General features: G+C 43.7%; 2 pseudogenes; one reads left to right on the forward strand and one right to left on the reverse strand.

The window, feature by feature from the left end:
* Positions 1 to 2,730: 2,730 nt before the first annotated feature.
* On the reverse strand, positions 2,731 to 3,044 carry LOC143205472 (histone H3-like; annotated as a pseudogene).
* A 2,016-nt stretch (positions 3,045 to 5,060) lies between these two features.
* LOC143205625 (histone H2B-like) lies at positions 5,061 to 5,466 on the forward strand (annotated as a pseudogene).
* The last annotated feature ends 1,088 nt before the right edge of the window (positions 5,467 to 6,554 follow it).

Here is a 6,554-nt window from a genome sequence, read left to right on the forward strand (position 1 = left end):
AAATATATATTGTAGTTATTAATTGTATTGAATTATATTATATCATCATAATCTGTTATATTGTAACTATATCTGTAAGTATCGTTAAAATAATCATTTTACTAATAATACGGAATAAGTTTTGTAAAATATGGTACAGCCCGAGATAGTTATTTAAAAATAAGGTAAAGTATTCCAAGAGTGACTTCGAAAATATGTGTATTAATTTTTATCACGTTTATGGCTATATGCTAATTAATTTATTTTTCCTAAGGGCAATAGCAGCCTCTTGTCGAAGTTAAATATGGTCATCGCGTTTAGGATTATAGGAAATATAATTAATAACGTTAATCCTGGGGCGTATTTGTGGCACGTCCTCTGTCCCTGAAATATCGTCATCCGTTATACAATAGGGCGAACAGTTAAATGTAGAGTGTATTTGCGTCACGCCCTCGATTTCTGAATGGTCGTCATCCGGTGTAGAATAGGCCGAACCTTTACTTTACGTGGGGCATACTTGCCCCACGACATCTATCACAGATGTGTCGTCATCCGTTATACAATAGGCAGAGCCGTTAAACGTGGGGCCTATTTGCGTCAATAACTCTATACCCGAAGGGTCGTCATCCGGTATACACTAGGCCAAACAGTTAAACGTAGGTCCATATTTGCGACACACATTCTATCCCTTAAGTATCGTCATCTGTTCTACAATAGGCCGAACCGTTAAAGTAGGGGCGTATTTGCGTACGTCCTCGATTCCCGAAGTTTGCTCATCCGGTATACAAAAGGCAGAACCTTCAGACGTGGTGCGTATTTCCGTCACGTCGTCTGTCCCCAAAGTGTCATCATCCGGGATACAATAGGCAGAACTTTTAAACGTGGGCCGTATTGGAAGCACACATTCTGTACCCGAAGAGTCACCATCCGGTATACGCCGACCGTTAAACGTAGGGCGTATTTGCGACACGTCCTTTATACCTGAAGGGTCGTCATCCGGTATACAGTAGGTCGAGCCGTTAAACGTGGGGAGCAATTGCGGCACGCACTCTATCATCGAGAGGTCATCATCCGGTATGCAATAGGCAGAATCGTTAAATTGGCGTATTTGCGGCACGCACTCTATCATCGAAAGGTCGTCATCCGGTATACAATGGGTAGTACCGGTAAACGTGGGGCATATTTGCGACATGCACTCTATCCTCGAAGGGAATACAATCCATCCGGTATACAATAGGCAGAAACGTTAAACTTGAGCCGTATTTGCGGAACACCCTATATCATGGAAGGATCGTCATCTGGTATACAATAGGGAGAAATTTTAAACGTGGGGCCTATCTCCGTCACGTCCTCTGTCCCCAAAGTGATCTTATCCGGGATAAAATAGGCAGAACTTTTAAACGTGGATCGTGATTGCGGCACGCCCTCTATCACCGATGGGTCGTCATCCGGTATAATATTTTCAGAAATTTTAAACATGGGGCGTATTTACAGCACGCACTCTATACCCGAAGGGTCGTCATCCGATATACAATAGGTCGAACCGTTAAACGTAGGGCGTATTTGCGAGACGTCCTCTGTCCCAGAAAGGTCGTCATCCGGTATACAATAGGTCGAGCCGTTAAACGTGTGGCGCATTTGCGGCACGCACTCTATCATCGAAAGGTCAACATATGGTATGCAATAGGCAGAATCGTTAAACTGGCGTATTTGCGGCACGCACTTTATCCCCGACGTGTCGTCATCCGGTATACAATAGGCCGAACTTTTAAACGTGTGGCGTATTTGCGGCACGCACTCTATCATCGAAAGGTCGTCATCCGGTATACAATGGGTATATTTGTGACATGCACTCTATCCTCGAAGGGTATTCAATCCATCCGCTATACAATAGGCAGAACCTTTAAACATGGAGCGTATTTGCGCTACGAACTCTATCCCCGAAGGGTCGTCATCCGGTATAAAATAATCAGAACCGTTAAACATGGGGCGTATTTGCGGCACGCACTCTATCCTAGAAGGATCGTCATCCGGTATACAATATGCCGAACTGTTAGACGTGGGCCGAATTTGCGGCACACCCTCTATCACGGAAGGGTCGTCTTCAGGTATACAATAGGCCGAATCTTTAATTTTGGGGCGTACTTGCATCACACCCTCTATCATGGAAGGGTCGTCATCCGGTATAAAATAATCAGAACCGTTAAATATGGAGCGTATTTGAGGCACGCACTCTCTCCTAGAAATATCGCCATCCGGTATACAATAGGCCGAACCGTTAAACGTGGGCCGTATTTGCGGCACACCCTCTATCACGGAAGGGTCGTCATCGGGTATACAATAGGCCGAATCGTTAATTTTGGGGCGTATTTGCGACACGCACTCTATCTACGAAGTGTCGTCATCTGGTATACAATAGGTAAAATAGTTAAACGTGGGGCATATTTGCGACACGCACTTTATCCCCGAACAGTCGTCATCCGGTATACAATAGGACAAACAGTTAAACGTGGGGCGTATTTGTGGCACGTCCTCTATACCCGAAGGTTCATCATCCGTTAAAAAATAGGTCGAGCTTTCAAACGTGGGGCCTATTTGCGTCACGTCCTCTGTCCACGAAGTGTCGTCATCCGGTATACAATAGGCCAAACAGTTAAACGTGGGGCGTAGTTGCGCACATCTTCGATCCCCGAAATGCCGTCATTCGATATACAATAGGCAGAAAGATACAGGCATTGCATGTATCGCAGATTAATTAGTATCCTCAAAAAGACCGACTAAATAAGATTCGCTGGCCTCTTGTAAAGCCATCACCGCCGAATTTTGAAAACGTAAATCGGTCTTGAAGTCTTGAGCGATTTCGGGAACTAATCGTTGGAAAGGTAATTTCCTAATCAATAATTCGGTGCTCTTTTGATAACGGCGAATCTCCCGCAAAGCGACCGTCACGGGTCGGTAGCGATGTGGTTTTTTAACGCCACCGATAGATTGAGCGCTTTTCCTGGCTACTTCCTAGGAGCTTTACCTCCTGTTGATCTTCGCGCAGTTTGCTTGGTACGAGCAATATTTTTAAATTAAAGATAATGAGAATAATTATCAAACGCAAACGACGGCGACCCCTTTCGAACTGATTTAATCATAAAATCAGAGAGTCCTTTTTATAACGTGTTATCTAATCTGATTGGTCCGTTTTGTGCTAGTGGGCGGAACTCAATCCTAAGTCCTCAAAACCGGGCTGATTGAATGCAATCGACAACAGTTGTCCGTAGCACTCGTGTTGTGAGCGCGCTACTTATTCGAGATCATTTAATTTTTTTTGTATTAGGTTCGATAAAATATGACCGGCGGTGGTAAAGATGGTAAAGGTTTGGGAAAAGGAGGAGCCAAGCGGCATCGTAGAGTGCTTGGTTATAATATCCAAGTTATTGCGAAGCCAGCCATCAGAAGATTGGCTAGACGAGGCGGCGTAAAACGTATATCTGGTCTGATATTCGAAGAGACCAGTGGTGTTGTAAAAGTGGCATTTAAATTAGCGGCTTCGGCACGTAAAGGAGGAGGTACGACAGCCGCAGGTACGAAGAAAATAAAAACGGCCACTGCCAAAACCGGACAGAAAAATAAGCGAAAATCAGTAGGAGGTGCCGCGTCAGCTACGACAGCCGGTGGTAAAAAAGCGTCTGCCAAAAAAACCTCAGATAAAATGGAAAAAAAGACGACCGCAGCCGTCATAACTAAGAAAGCTAAAAGTAAGGAAGGTGAATCTGCAACTCTGGCCGAGAAAAAAGCTTCTGCCAAAAAAAGCCGTCGAAAAGAAAACAGGAAAAAAATCAACGTCCGCTTCCAATGCCGCCGCTAATAGTTCATCTTCGAAAGCAGCAAAAAGCAACACAGCCGCAAAATCCCCGAAATCGCCTTCCAAAGCGAAAAAATCTAATAAAGCCGGACCTACGAAAAAGCCCAACGCGCCTAAACCGAAAAGTGCTAAGACGGCTACCTCAACTGTTCGTGTTGCCGCTGGCGAAGATGCAAAATCTAAAAACCCAGTATCACCAAAGAAAAAGAAATAAAACTATTAGTACTATGTATGGCGATATATTAAATAGGCGACACTTTTCATCGTCAGATCAAGAAGAGACGGAGTTAAAAATTACAAATATCCCGACAATCCTGGACGTGCGACGACTTCCCTAAAAAATACATTCGAACTTCAATATAACTGTATAAAAGAAAGAATATTTATATAATTTATTTATTATCTTATTATTACTTAAATGATTATTTTCTAGATAGAGCCGTAACTAATTAGGGAACCGATCGATCGATCGATACTTTAAAACAGTAATAAAGGAATATTCAGTATAGATCAGATTATTTATAAATTTTCTAGTTAATATTTATTCTTTAAGAACGCGTATTCTAACATCTTTTTTATACGATTTTGTTGGCCCTGAAAAGGACCGATATTAAAGAGCGTATGTAAAACTTTAAACGGTTTGCGTTACCTATTTGGTTTTGCTGTCCGTCTTTTTAGGCAATAATACTGCTTAAATGTTAGGCAAGACGCCGCCCTGGGCAATAGTAACGCCAGATAACAGTTTATTCAATTCCTCGTCGTTTCTGATGGCCAATTGTAAATGCCTAGGGATAATCCTTGTTTTCTTGTTGTCGCTAGCGGCGTTATCCGCCAACTCGAGAACTTCGGCTGCCAGATATTCCATTACGGTAGCTAAGTAAACGGGAGCACCGGCCCCTACGCGTAATTTCCTTTCCTTAGAAGTCAGTGAATACGACGGACAGAAAGAGGTAATATCGCACGATTGGAACGAGACTTCGCCTTTCCCTTCACTTTTCCGCGTTTACCACGTCCGGGTATGTTAATCTCGATCCTTGTTAGATACAACTCACCTTTAAATCAAAAACGGTACTGGAAACTTCTTACATACGCGACCAATCAGACTCTAACAAGGGCTGTGGACGGGGCTTAGAACTGTTCCTTCGAATGCTATAATTTCTAGAATTAAAGGCATTTTTTAGTTAAGTAATCTTTGAGGTACGTGAGACGTCCGGATTTTTATTTCGAAATGCCACCAAAGACAAACGGTAAGGCGACCAAGAAAGCTGGAGAAGCCCAGAAAAATATCTCTAAGAGCGATAAGAAAAAGAAGCGCGTGAGGAAGGAAAGCTATGCGATTTACATATACAAAGTTTTAAAGCAGGTTCATCCCAATACGAGTATCTCCACCAAGGCCATGTCGTTCACAAATTCTTTCATAGACGATATATTCGAAAGGAGAGCCGTCGAAGTGTGGCGCCTCGCCCATTACAATAAAAGATCGACCAGATAACGAGCAGAGAAATCCAAACCGCCGTTAGGTTATTGTTACCCGGTGAATTGGCTAAGCATACCGTTAGCGAAGGTACCAAAGCAGTCACCAAATATACCAGTTATAAGTAAATTAATTCACATACCTATGTGTATTTCAATATACTACTAGAGTTGGATTGGAGATAGTACTAATCCAGGAACCAACGCCGAGGATACAGGCATGAGAAGGAAACTCATGAGAAAGATGAAGGGAAGCAAAACCCAAATCTGGACCAGAGAAGAAATCCAGTCCCTACTGATAGAGGAGTTGTCAACAAAAAATGTGACAACAATCGCAATAGATGACGTCTTGATCACAAACGTCTACGAGGATCCAGGCGAGAGGGCACAGAAAAGTTTAGACGAACTCACCGCCGGAATAAATAGATACCGAGGCAAATGGATAGTCGCCGGGGACTTCAACGCAAAACACACGTTGTGGGGAAACTCCAGATGCTCACCCAGAGGTGAGGAACTTCTAGACTGGGCAATCAGCCACGGCCTATAGCTCGCAGAAGGAGACCAGAGGGTGCCCAGCTTCGATTGTAATAGGGGCACATGGACCTCACGTGGAGTAGGGGAATAAACGTGGAAGAATGGAAAATCAAAGGTGACGAGAAAACACTAAGCGACCACAGATATATCGAATATCGAGTGGCGAGCGTAAATGGGAAAACCAACCCAAAAAATAGGGCAAGATGGGATATCGCCAGCACCGATTGGGATCTGGTCAGGGTGAAACGGGAAGAAATAGAGACCAATATCGGACAAACAGTAACACACGAAGTGATTGAGGAGCAAGCGGCCAGTCTTCAGAAAGCCATACAGGCAGCAGGACGACTGGTAAAACGAAAACCATCATGGTAAAAAATGGCAATGAATGGTGGGATGGGCAGTGTGCGGATCAAAAACGAGCGCTAACTGCACTGAAGAGGTGAGTAAGAAGAAGCACGGACAATCAACAAATAGTGAATCAGTACAACGAACGGAAGAGACAGTATCGGAAAATGATACGAGAAATGAAAACCGAGCACGACAGTAAGGCGATTAACAACCTGATAGAAACAGACTCGTAGGACTGTATTTGGGAAGCCATCAGAAGAATGGGCATAAGAAGAGGCGAAGTGGTAGAAACGCCTGAGGACGCAACACTGGAGGCAAGAGAAGCAGCCGAAAAACAAAGAGTGGAGAAATACCACCCAGCAATGGA

The sequence above is a fragment of the Rhynchophorus ferrugineus genome, unplaced genomic scaffold, assembly GCF_030347505.1.
Source record: "Rhynchophorus ferrugineus isolate W39M unplaced genomic scaffold, kcgeb_rfMv2 rfM12, whole genome shotgun sequence".
Classification (NCBI taxonomy): domain Eukaryota; kingdom Metazoa; phylum Arthropoda; class Insecta; order Coleoptera; family Curculionidae; genus Rhynchophorus; species Rhynchophorus ferrugineus.